We start from the raw sequence: 13,568 nt of genomic DNA, 5'->3' as shown, positions 1-13,568 counted from the left end.
CACCCAGCTGTCTACTTGCCTAAGGATCGAATTACCAACTACCAAGACCCCCCCTCTCTCCCTGCCCAGGGATGGTCCCTTGGCGCGAAAGGATTCCCCCTCACCAACCAAAGAAGAGGTCCCTTCTGAGGGCGCATTCCCATTATCCTCAGCCCGGTGCCCTGTTCCCTCTCGACCCTCATGCTCCCTGGCAGCAACGTGGCTGCCACGTTCAGAGCGGGGCTCATCTATCACGTCCCGAGAGTCTTCTGTGAGTGCCTAACTGACTGTCTCTGCTTCTCCAGATCAGTCACCTCAGCCTCAAGGGTATGTACTCGTTCCCTGAGGACCAGGGGCTCCTTGCATCGAGCACACACCCAAGACTTCTGTCCTGTGGGCAGACAGTCATACATGTGACACTCAATGCAAAACACTGGAAAGCCCCCACCCCCCTGCTGGCATTCTACCTTCATGATAGCTTTTTAAAAATAGGCAGTCCCCTTTTAAACTCTGTTTGTTTATGTGGCTCCCCGCCTGGAGAGTCTACTTACCTTATTGGGAACACAAGGAATCTGGGTTCCTGGTCCTTACACAGCCGCCAGGCTAAGAGCCCTTTAGCTCACGCCAAAGGCTCTCGCCTCTTGCAAGGCACAGCTTAATAATGCAAAGAGGGTGGGGAACACAGCCGCTCTAATCAATCATCAACAATCACATCCACCTTCAGCCCTTCACATGAACTCAGAAGTTTTCAGCAAATCCCCCAGCTGCCAAGCCACAAACTTCACCCTTGTAGCACTCTCTGTTCTATTCCAAAGAGTCAGACTTGACTGTGCGACTGAACAACAACATCAGCATAGTGATTTCCCAGGGAGAGGGAAAGCTAGAGCATCAGGATGACAGAAAAAAGTGTAAAAAAGTACTATGAAACAGTAAGAATGGACCACATAGCTCTGTTTGACTACTGGCAGCATCTGTTCCAGGCCCCCGAGTCAAAAAGGTTCTTTGTGGTGGGTACCAGGTGCTGCCACCAGTGGAAGTTATATGAGATGGATTCCAAACCTCACAGTGATCATCCATGCTCCGCTGGTTGCTGCTATTCTAGTCTTCCTATATAAACAATACGGTTTTGGTAATGAAGTCCAGCCCAAGCAAATCTGATTTTATGAGAGGTGAGCTCACACTGAGGGGCTTTGGCAAGCATTCAGCGTCGAAGCAAGCCCCAAACCTATCCAGATCTCTTAAGCCGCAGAAAGATGCCGCCAGTCAAGAGATACCAAAATTCGAGGCATTAGTGGTTGCAGAACTTCAGAGAGTAAACATGCCGAAGCTTATCTCCACGCGGGCCAGCGCCTCTCCTTCTCAACTGCACCTGGTCTCCAAGAAGCAGCTTGGCTGCTCCCGGCTTGCAAGATTTATTGATCTCCACGGGGTGGTGAAGGGGCAGTGGTTACAACATGCCTATAGAGACTTTTCCCTTCCCCCCACAACCAGTTAAGGCAGCTGCTTCGACAAGAGCAAGAAGTGGGGGGAGAAAGGCCCATGTGCTGAGCCAGCAGGAGTGAAATACGAACCCCGGGGCCTCTCCTTTCTCTAGGCCGCTCTTTCTTTCCTTAAGCCAGGCAGCTGTTGGCATTGTTTGGGGGCCTCCCGGTTAGTCATTCAAGCGCCAAGAGAGCCGGGGAGTCGCACGTGCCATGTGGCCGGCGGGCTGCGCCTGTGTGAGGAAGCCAAGCAGCCGTTCAGCCATGCCTCCGCCCCCCACCCTGCCCTGAGCTAATATTTCCAGTGTTTTGTTTCAAGCGCTGCCTTTTGTCAACCCAGGACAGTTTTACTTCTGTGCCAGCAGCAGCCTGAGCTTCCCTCAGAAGACATGAACCCCAAACACACTGGTGGGATTTAAATTCTGTCAAGTTTATACCATGATGGCATTTTGTTTTTAAAGACATCATACAGGGGGAGGGGGCTTTGGTTTAGTGGGAGAGTCTCTGTTTGGCATGCAGAAGGTCCCAGGTTTGGTCCCCAGCATCTCCAGTTGAAAGAAACAAGCAGTGAATGCCTGAGACCTTGGGAGAGCTGCTGGCAAGGGAGCAGACAACACTGGCCTTGGCAGACAGAAGGTTTGATACAGTATAAAGAACCTTCATGCGTTCTATAGAACAGACAGCACCAAAAACGACCAGCTGCCCGCAAGAGCCACTGTTTGAACAACGTGACCATAGGAATACCATCATCATTTTATTTATTTTATTCGATTTTTAGCCTGCCCTTTCCATAGGACAGGCATTTTGCAAAAGCTACACAGCACATCAGAATTGCACCAAGTTAGTCCAACTTAGTCCACGTTAGCCCCGTGGCGTCGAGTGGTAAAGCTGCAGTACAGAGGCGAGATGGCCATCTGACAGCAATGAAGATCCTGTGAATTTAGGGGGAGGTGTTTGTGAGTTTCCTGCACTGTGCAGGGGGTTGGACTAGATGACCCTGGAGGTCCCTTCCAACTCTATGATTTTATGATTCTACTGCAGTCCTAAGCTCCGCTCACGACCTGAGTTTGATCCCGGCGTTCAGGTAGCCGGCTCCAGGTTGACTCAGCCTTCCATCCTTCCGAGGTCGGTAAAATGAGTACCCAGCTTGCTGGGGGGGAAATGTAGATGACTGCAATGGCAAACCACCCTGTAAAAAGTCTGCCATGAAAACGTTGTGAAAGCAACGTCACCCCAGAGTCGGAAACGACTGTTGCTTGCACAGGGGACTACCTTTACCTTTAGTCCAACTTCCTGCACCCAAAATGGCTGGCTGTTCCCGGGAACGCACAAGCCCAGCATGAAGCCAACTAGAGCTTTTTTTTATAGCAGGGATTCCTTTGCATATTAGGCCACACACCCCTGATGTAGCCAATCCTCCTGGAGCTTACAGTAGGCCCTGTACGAACTGCCCTGTAAGCTCTTGGAGGATTGGCTACATCAGGGGTGTGTGGCCCAGGGATGGAATTCTAGCAGAAGCTCCTTTGAATATTAGGCCACACACCCCTGATGTAGAAAGTCCTCCTGGAGCTTACAGTAGGCCCTGTACTAAGAGCCCTGTAAGCTCCAGGAGGATGGGCTACATCAGGAGGTGTGTGGCCTAATAAGCAAAGGAGGTCCTGCTACAAACAAAAAGCCCTGCAGCTGTCCACCTGTTATCTGCCTACCAGTAAACCATATTCAAATGTATATTGTCACTGAACATGGAGGGTTCTTTGTTTCCATCAGCTAATAGCTCTTGATGGTGTTATCATCTACAAGGGGCTAACACAGGGGTCCCCAACCCCAGGTTCATGGCCAATTAGCAACCAGGCTGTGGAGTGATGCAGAGACCTTCACCTACTCCTTATGTAAAGACCCCCATGGGTGGCAGGGATGGGGTGTGGGCTTGGGGTCAGTCTGGGGCAGCAAAAACCCCAACATCCCCACCCCCACCGGTCTGTGGAAAAATTGTCTTCCACAAAACTGGTCCCTGGTGCCAAAAAGGTTGGGGGCCACTGGACTAAAGTATTGCCTTGCTGGATCAGAAAAATCTACCTTGTCAAGAATCTAGTGTCCAACATCAGTCAGATGTTTCCAGGAAGTCTACAAGAGGGAGACTGAGAGATATCACTTGCCTAAGGTGTCCCAGGGAGTTCAAAGAAGCAAGCAAGATTCCAAGTCAAGGACAGTCTGATTCATAGCCCAGCTGCGACACTAATATACTCTGTCCATGAAGGTTCCATTCCTAATTCTAAAGGGTAATAGCCACCACCAGACATATCCTCCATGGATTTGTCTAATCCTATTTTAAAAAGCCATCTAAAGCCAGCAGCCATTATCCTGTCTTGCGGCGATACATTCCATAAGTTAATTACATGTTAGGTGAAGAAAAAAAACACTTCCTTGGGAACCTACAGACAAGCAGTTTTACTTCATAGCTTTTAACAGACAAATTGCTTTACAATGATCTCCTATCTTGTTTGCCTTTACAACACAACCTTGTGAACTCGATCAATATTGCTCCCACTTAACAGATAAGGAGAACCTAGGCGGAGGTAAAAAAAAAAAGGGCTAGAGGAGGATTTAAACGTAAGGCTCCAACCTAATTCAAATCCAGTTCCAACAGCCATAGTTCTGCATATTTGGAATTGGAACTCAAAAAGCAGTGCATGTAGTGCTGTCAAGTCAAGATGGCTTATGGTGACCCCAGAGGGTTTTCAAGGCAACAGATGCTCAGAACTGGTTTGCCAGGGCCTGGCTCCGCACAGAGGCCTTGGATTTCCTTAATAGTCACCCATTCCAAATATTAGCCACCAGGGCCAAACTCGCTAGCTTCTGAGATCTGTTGAGATTGGGCTAGCCTGGCCATCCAGCTCAGGGCAAAGCGGTAAGAGAACTCCCGAAACTGAAAAGCAGAAACTGAAAACCAGTCTGAACTGTAATCTACAACTCAGTATCAGAACACCATACAACAAAGCCAATCTAGAATTTTAATTGCATACACTAGATCGGGGGTGGCCAAACTTGCTTAACACAAGAGCCACAGAGAATAAACGTCAGATGTTTGGGAGCCACAAGATATGAACATCGGAGGGAGGGAGGGAGGGAGGAGGGAGGGAGGGAGGGAGGAAAGAAAGAAAGAAAGAAAGAAAGAAAGAAAGAAAGAAAGAAAGAAAGAAAGAAAGAAAGAAAGAAAGAAAGAAAGAAAGGAAGGAAGGAAGGAAGGAAGGAAGGAAGGAAGGAAGGAAGGAAGGAAGGAAGAAGGAAGGAAGGAAGGAGAAGAAAGAAAGCAACTTTAACTTTAAATGCATTCTCCAAACTGCCAGCTGGCTTGCTTGGGAAAGTGATTTAAAGTGAGAAATGCCTTCTCCAAACGATTGATGGGGTGGCGGGGGCTTTGAGAGAGACACACGTATAAAAGAGCCACATGTGGCTCATGACTCAGTTTGGCCACCCCTGCGTTATATCAATTGTAATGGCCAAATCTGCAAATTCCTAACATAGCCAGAAATATGTTGGTGTTGTCCACAAACAATAGTATGATAAACCTAACTTGCTTGCATAGCTCAGCAGGAACCCGGTTTGTCAGACTTGCTTAGTTGCTAAACATTTGTCTTACATGATGGTTAGCATCCCAAGAGCAGGGATGGTCTTAGTAATTCTGGGATCCTGGGCAAAAATCCAGGATGCAGCCTCACAATTAATGCCACCCCACTGCCAGCTTCCCACCCAGGGCTCTACAAGCGGTGGCCCTTACCCTATGTGAGGTAAAGGGATCCCCTGTGCAAGCAACTCTGGGGTGACGCTACTTTCGCAACATTTTCATGGCAGACTTTTTTACAGGTTGGTTTGCCATTGCCTTCCTCAGTCATCTACACTTTACCCACAGCCAGCTGGGCACTCATTCTACCAACCTCGGAAAGATGGAAGGCAGAGTCAACCATGAGCCAGCTACCTGAACCCAGCTTCCCCCAGGATCGAACTCAGGTTGTGAGCCAAGTTTGGACTGCAGTACTGCAGCTTTACCACTCTGCGCCACAGTGGGAGCTATTCCTACCACCAGAAGCCAGCTGCCTGATCCCCCAGACAGGGCAGATAGAAGCAGCAGTAGGAGCCTGCTCTTCTTTATTCTCCCCTCCTCTGGGGATGGGGCAGGGCCATGGGCATTTGAATTCCCCCAAATGTGAGTAGGGTTGCCAACCTCCAGGTAGCAGCTGGAAACCTCTTGCTATTACTGATATCCAGGCAACAGAGATCGGTTCACCTGGAGAAAATGGCAACTTTGGAAGATGGACTCTGGTGTTATATCCCATTGAAATCATTGAACCACACCTTCCTCAGGCCCCACCCCCAAGATCTCCAGGTCTTTCCCAACCCAGAGCTGGCAACCCTAAGTTGGGGGCCCAAGGCAGCCGCCTCTGTTCCCCATTGGCTTAGACCTATGTTGCCTGAGAAACTACTTCACAAGGGTATTTTGTGAGAATAAAATGGAGGAAGGGCAAATCATGCTCACTGCCTTGAGTTCCTTGGAGGGCAGGCAGGGCAGAATGTATTTGACCATTCATGAATGTGTGTCTATCAATACTATGAGTCACAATAACGTAAACAAAAAACCTCAATGGAATCTTGGTGGAAGCCGGATACTGGACCGTGAGGACAGAATCCGTCTGCCTTCCAGTTTGGTGTCGTCTGCCTGAGCCAGTTTGGTGTAGTGGTTAAGTGTGCGGACTCTTATCTGGGAGAACCGGGTTTGATTCCCCACTCCTCCACTTGCACCTGGAATGGCCTTGGGTCAGCCGTAGCTCTCGCAGGAGTTATCCTTGAAAGGGTAGCTGCTGTGAGAGTCCTCTCAGCCCCATCCACCTCACAGGGTGTCTGTTGTGGGGGAGGAAGATAAAGGAGATTGTGAGCCGCTCTGAGATTCAGAGTGGAGAGCGGGATATAAATCCAATATCATCATCTTCTTCCTACAAGCTTCCCAGGAGCAGGATGCTGGAACGGCTTGACATGGGGCCTGATCCACCAGGGCTTTTCTTACGCTCCCTGCATCTACACAAGCTGCCTGATGGCCAGCTGGGTCGAACCCTGGAGAAAGAGGCCTGTGGCTGCTCCCGACAGCGTGAGCTATCCCACTGGCCAGACCTCTGTTTCCTCCCACCTCCACAGAGATAAAAGGTCCTCCTAGGCCAAGTTGCTGGGAGGATCTCTCCCCCCACCACACCCCTCAGAACAAACAAACCTGGAACCTTTCCCAACGTTAAGCTCACACATTCCCCAGCCTGCAGAAGCACCACCCACCTTTGCCAGGCTGGAAGATAAAGTTGTTTATCCATGATTAGGTTCATGGGTGTGCACCAGGCCTCTCCCCTCCCGAGGAGGAGACCTTTATGGCAGCCGCCATCTGTCCAGGCATCCATATGCCCCCATAAAAAGCTGTCTGCTTAAAAAGGGGAGAGGGGAAAGAAGAGGGTCCACTTGAGGAAGCCGCTCTGAGCCTGCTTCGGCAGGGAGGGCAGGATATAAATTAAAAATTTATTATTTATTATTATTATAAAAGAGGCTAATTATTTAAGGATACAAAGTTTTCCCCATGCATTACCTACATGGTGTTTTGTCCGAGGCAGTGTGCTGTACACAAAACTCACACCCTGAACTCTGCCCCTGGACTCTAACTTTATTATACATGGTGTTTATCATCCGCATATTACCAAAGAACACTGAAAGCCAGCGTGGTGTAGTGGTTAAGAGTGTCGGACTAGTACCTGGGAGATGCAGGATTTGAATATTTAACCCATTTTCACTATATTTTAATTTAAACTTTTTTTTCTAATGGCAAACTAGAATGATGTTTATAATATACTTTACATGTCAAAAAAAACACATTAGGTGGACAAGAACATCACTAGGAAATACATGCCCTTTTGTTTTACCTAGACTTGTAGCAAGAGCAATTAACAGGCAATTTTTATTACCTTTTATTGGCTTCCTATGCAAAAGCTATCCAGACCAAATGGTCTTCCAGTTTATTACACTATTTTGCCATTTGATCCTAACTTTGTATCAGTCTACACTCTTAACCCACCAGTTATATCTATTTCAGTTCACTGTACCCCATCCCCTCGTATGAAGAAGTATGCATGCATACAAAAGCTTACATTCTGATTAAAACTTTGTTGGTCTTAAAGGTGCTACTTGACCCCCTACTCTGTTCTATTGCTTCAGACCAACACAGCTGCCCACCTGGATCACTCTTGTCATGGAAGCTTGCCAGGTAACCTTGGGACAGTTGCGGTCTCTCAGCCTAAACGACCTCACAGTTTGTTGTGAGGATAATATGAAGGAGAGGAGAATGCTGTAAGCCACTTTGGGGGCCCCACTGGGGAGAAAGGCAGGAAAGGAAGGAAGGAAGGAAGGAAGGAAGGAAGGAAGGAAGGAAGGAAGGAAGGAAGGAAGGAAGGAAGGAAGGAAGGAAGGAAGGAAGGAAGGAAGGAAGGAAGGAGAAGTGGAGGAGGGCAGGGGGAGACAAGCTGTAAAAGTAATCTCCATATTTTCAAGGAAGGCACACTGCTTACTGCAACATGTTAAGTCTTATACTGATTTTTACTGCATTGCTTTCTCGTTTGGTAACACCCCCCCTTGAGTCTCAATGAGAAAGGTGGACTACAAACACAGAGAAAGGTGAACTACAAACAAAGTAACAATGAAGGATTCAAGGCCCACCTGTGCAACCAGGTAAGTATCACATCAAAAGCCTCATTCATGCCACAGCTACACAGACTAAGAGACAGCATCAGAGCTGAATGATGCAACAGAGTGATCAAGCAGCTCTTGCTGGACTGTACCACGTCACACTGCAAGGCAGGGATCCCACAACTTCATGTTTCCCCCATCTAAGTGTGGTGTAGTCAAGACCTTTAGGGTGGTTAGGATGTCAGACTAGGATCTGCGAGACCCAGATTTCAAACTGCCACAGAAGCTTGATGGGTGACCAGGGGACAATCTTAACCTAACCCTAACTCACAGGGTTGTTGCTGTGAAGTTAAATGGAGGAGGAGGAGAACAACATAAAATGCTTTGGGTCCCCATCAGGGAAGTAAATAAATGTATACTAGATCATGAGCAACTCTCTGCAGCATAGAAAACTAGTGTTTCAAGGAGAAGATAGTTTCCTCCCTGACGCCTCCAGCTTCCTAGGTTCAGGGACTTGTGCGTGTCTGTTGTTGCTTCTTTAAAAAAAAAATGTTCAGTGGGGCACTGCAACACACAAAGCCTTCCATGCCTTTGCAAGAACTATGCCACACGAATCAAGCCCCTCCAACTGTCTTCTTCTGTAACAAGGAACTGGCAGACAGTCAGCTGCTTCTGGTAATCGTTCCTCTTGAACCCATGCAACGGGCGGGAACTGCTACACGTATGCACTGTGCTTTATTTGTACAACAAGCGGCACAGCACAAAGACAACTTCCTTGCACCAGGAAACCTGCCACCCCTCTGAGCCTCCTGATGCCTACAGTAATGTCATGGCATTCCCCCTGTGCTCTGGGGAACCCTGGGGCAAACAAAACCCTTCAGGGGCTTCTCAATGAGAAGGAAAGCATGCCCATTATTCACAGTCTTCCTCTGCTGTGCACAGCTCCTGCAGTGAGACAGCGAGGCCCAATGAGCCCTTGCTTGGCTCAAGAACCATGCGGTGGGGATGCTTCCCAGAGTTCTCTGCGATATGCAATTTGGCCACCAAAGGAGAAGGAAGCACTCACTGGAGAAGACCCTGACGCAGGGAAAGACAGAAGGCAAAAAAAGAAGGAGACGGCAAAAGATGAGATGGCTGGACAGCATTTCTGATGTAACTAACACAAATTTGAGCAGACTTCGAAGGATGGTGGAAGACCGGAGGGCCTGGCATGACTTGGTCCATGGGGTCGCAAAGAGTCGAAAGTGACTGTACAACTGAACAACAAAAAATTAATGAGAGTATGTATGAAAAACAAAACAATCAAGGGGAAGGTGCATTGGATGTGGGTAATAGGCTCTTTTCTAAGAACTTGCCCCCCCCCTCCAGTCTCTCTTGGTTTGCGCACAATGCAGAACTCACGTCAGACAGGTGCTCATTCCCTCATGACTGAGTTCAAGGTAGGAGACGTGCCAACCAGGAAGTGCGTGTCAGGAACAACAGGTGTTTTGTTTTGCTCTGCTCTCCTGGCTGCGCATGGGGGACCAGCTGGCCAACGCCCACATCTCACAAGCCAAGCTGCAGAGCAAAGAACCTGGCCTCTGCCTCCCAGGCTGAAAACTGTAGAGGCCTGGGCTTCAAACAGCAGCCTGGAAGGCCAAAGGAATTCCCCAGAGTGCCTTCCTTCTCAGATTCCCTGCTTCGGGTGGACTGGAGCATACAAAAGAAGAGATGTTATTTCCAAAAGGAACTCTGACCCAGCCAGGCTGAGAAATGCAAAACAGTCCAATAAAGTGCCTGGTATGTGGAAGCCAGGGAAGGGGTCAGGAGAAAGATCAACTCTGCAGAATCTCAGGTTGATCCCCAAGGATCTTGGGGCCCTCAAAGAATGAAAAGCACATTGCTCCGTGGCAAAGCAAATGCTTTGCACGCAGGAGGGTTCCATCTGTAGCATCTTCTTTTAAAGAAGATCAAGGAACAGGACTGGGGGGAAAGCCTCTGCCTCAGGCTCTTGGAAAATTGGAGACGGTCCAGAGCTCAGCCCTGGCGGTGTGCAGGAAAGTCCCAGGTTCAACGAGTGTAAGAAAGCATTTCCCTGTGCACTTTTAAATCGCTGTGATGTCATTCCTGGCTCTTGTTGAAAACAGAATCCTGAAACAAAATACAATCCGCATAACGCTTTTTATTAGGACCTACCAAAAGAACATGAGCTTTTGCAATTCACCAGTCACCTTCAGCGGGCTGGATATTACAAAGCAGAAGAGGAGAGGAGGAGGAGAAAAACTAAATATGTTTCAGGCTTTTGTGGTTTTAAAAGCCTGATCTTGCTGTGGTTAATGCTCACAAGCAAGTAGAAAGAAAGCAGTATCGTTGGTATCAGGTTGCACCCTGCTTTCTGTGAGCAAGAAAAGGAACAGCGCCTCTTGATTGAAATGACAAAAGGGCAGAAATTTTCCTTGTATCTCTCTAAGACTCACAGAGATTCAGGTTTAAGTGTAGAATGAAAAGGAGTCTGTGTGTTTTGTGAGGATTGGCAACGGCTGGGTATCTGCAACCTCTTCTTCAGAAAAGGTTAATTAATCCAGAATTCCCCCCCCCCCTTGTTTCTGTACTCACAACTGCCAAAATGGATCAGAATTCTCAGTTCTCAGATGATGATGATAATATTGCATTTATATCTCGCTCTATACTCTGAATCTCAGAGTTTCAGAGCAGTCACAATCTCCTTTACCTCCCCCCCCCCCCCCCGCATAACAGACACCCTGTGAGGTGGCTGGGGCTGAGAGAGCTCTCCCAGAAGCTGCCCTTTCAAGGACAACCTCTGACAGAGCTATGGCTGACCCAAGGCCGTTGCAGCAGGTGCAAGTGGAGGCGTGGGGAATCAAATCCAGTTCTCCCAGATAAGAACCCATGCACTTAACCACTACATCAAACTGGCTCACAGAGAACAAGTTATTTAGCCATGTCCTTCCAATATGATATGGATATGGCCAGAGCTGAAGAGCAAGATAGGTTTAAGAGGTGAAAAACAGATGGTTGAACAAAAATGATATCTCTGGACTGATTACAGGCATTTAATTTTTTCTCATTTTAGGGACTGAAACCTTTACCCTGTGAGCTTGAGGAATGAAAAGCTCAAGCTCACACGGTAAAGGCTTCAGTCCCTAAAGTGAGAAAAAATTAAATTTCCTCTTGTGCACAGGAGCTACACAGGACACTTCATCAAGATGACAGGAATTCTATGCAATTCAAATGCTTGCAAATTCCTAACACACCATCTTCTTCTCCCAGGGTGAATCCCAAATAAATTCCTTCAATGTCTCTTTCATCCAACTAATGCGGGAAAATCCACCCAACAAATGTACTGATTTGATGGAAGTAGCTTAGAACCAAAGGGAAACAACATTGGAAAAATACTACCAATCTTTCAATGGTAGTAATTCTTGAGGAGTAACTGCCTTTGTCTATTGCAACAAAAATAAACAGGAGTCTGTTGGGAGTTGGACTAGATGACTCTGAAGGTCCCTTCCAATTCTATGATTCTATGACATCTAAAAGGCCAACAAGTTTTTATTTTGGCATTTCAGGGTCTGCAGCCCACTTTGTTCTAGTCTTACAGAAATGTATGCTAGAATTAAACATGTTCATCTTCAAGATGCCACTAGACTCCTGGTTATTTCTGCAAGTTTTCGAGTAACACAAGGCTCTTTGTCAGGCAACTAGCCCAGCTGCCTGTTATGCTACATTGCTAAACAAAACAATCCAAACAAACTCCAAGGGCACACCTCTAAGACTGTTGCTAAGGGCTAAGTTCCCCTGCTTTTTGGGGTGCCTTCTTACACATATCTCAGGCTGCCACTGTTGAATCTAGGGGGCAGAAACTATCCGGGATGAACCAGAAATGGCACAAGTTTGCATGTATTTAATGGGAACCATTCTGATGTCATTGAGAACCACTCCAGCAGAAACCCCCATTTCCCCCTTCTCTGTCCCTCTAACACAGCACTGCTCCAAAAAGCCTGATTCCCACATTCCCCCCCCTCCTTTCCAAAGCTTGTCTCGCACATTAATTACCCATCTGCCACGTTGGCAATCACAACCTCTTTTTCTTTCCTCATTCCAAACACCTGTCTCGTCTTCCAAGTTTTCATCCCAGCCCTTCCTCACTCAGGTTTTCAGCGTGCCCCACTTCTACAAACCAGACTCCTCCACCCCCAAACTAACCCCCACTTCTTACCGAGAGTCCCATTTCCACCCCTCCCCCCATTACCCTTCTTGTCGTAGCCTCCACATTCCGCCACTCACATTCCCTCTGTCTCATCTGCAGCACCCTGGAGGCTGTTTTTCTTGGCTCCTGTCCAGAGATCCCATCTCATCCAAAATCCTATTGCTCTGGGGGAATGATGCACCCCACTGACCCTCTTGAAGTCCCCTCTGAAGCACCTTCCTCTCCCCACACTGACTGCCTGCTGCCATTTCACTTACATATATTCACAAACCCATTCAAACACTTCAAACCTGGGATTCCCTAATTTTAATCTTGTGTGATCTACTTAAGGTTGGTGGTGGGTTTTTAAAAATCAGACTCCCTCCCTCACCATCCGTGGGAGGGACGGTGGCTCAGTGGTAGAGCATCTGCTTGATAAGCAGAAGGTCCCAGGTTCAATCCCTGGCATCTCCAAAAAGGGTCCAGGCAAGTAGGCGTGAAAATCCTCAGCTTGAGACCCTGGAGAGCCGCTGCCAGTCTGAGAAGACAATACTGACTTTGATGGACCAAAGGTCTGATTCAGTATAAGGCAGCTTCATATGTTCATCCACCGCTTCATTTTATATTTATCAGCTAAGAATGCAGACCCAAGATCTTATAAGAGTTGGGGCATGACTAGTCTGTGTTAAGCAATCTCGCTTCCAAACGTAACAAGGCCCTTGCTGAATCAAGGCGATATCCAGTTCAGTCCACCATTCCAGTTGCTTATTTGTCACACCCCAGCAAAACTTCTAAAAGGAACACTCTTTTCTGAACAAAGTTTGAGTCCAATGGCATCTTTTAAGACCCGCAAAGTTTTATTTAAGGTATAAGCTTTCGTGTGCGTGCACACTTCTTTAGATGCAGTAGAACAAGACTGAACATCTTGTTTCACTGTGTCTGAAGAAGTGTGCATGGGCCACTGGACTCAAACTTTGTTCTGCTGCTTTGGCATTTTCTTTCTGCTGTTTACCTTCGTATCTTCCCCTCCTGTTGCAAACATTCCCACCACCCCAGTGAGACTGTAAAATCCCTGGGGCAGGGATGCTTTTCTTGTTTGTCGTGCTGCAAGGCACCCTACTCAACTCATAACAACATATGGAATTATAACTGTTTACCCTAAAATTCATTCTAGCACGAGTTCTTATGAGTCACAGGTCACCTGGAATTAA

The 13,568-nt window shown here is 47.6% G+C and overlaps 1 protein-coding gene and 1 non-coding gene across 2 annotated transcripts in view; one reads left to right on the top strand and one right to left on the bottom strand.

Annotated features, from left to right (window-relative positions):
* The window catches only part of LOC132582474 (dapper 1-A-like), a 32,551-nt gene that overhangs the window by 17,339 nt on the left and 1,644 nt on the right, over window positions 1-13,568 (bottom strand). The window lies entirely within an intron of this gene.
* TRNAI-GAU (transfer RNA isoleucine (anticodon GAU)) lies at window positions 12,765-12,831 on the top strand. The gene has a single exon. It is a non-coding gene; the product is annotated as a tRNA-Ile (tRNA).

Source organism: Heteronotia binoei, chromosome 1, assembly GCF_032191835.1.
Source record: "Heteronotia binoei isolate CCM8104 ecotype False Entrance Well chromosome 1, APGP_CSIRO_Hbin_v1, whole genome shotgun sequence".
In the NCBI taxonomy this organism is placed as follows: Eukaryota; Metazoa; Chordata; class Lepidosauria; order Squamata; family Gekkonidae; genus Heteronotia; species Heteronotia binoei.
Note: the sequence above shows the minus strand (reverse complement) of the source record. Positions and strands in the feature narration are given on the sequence as shown.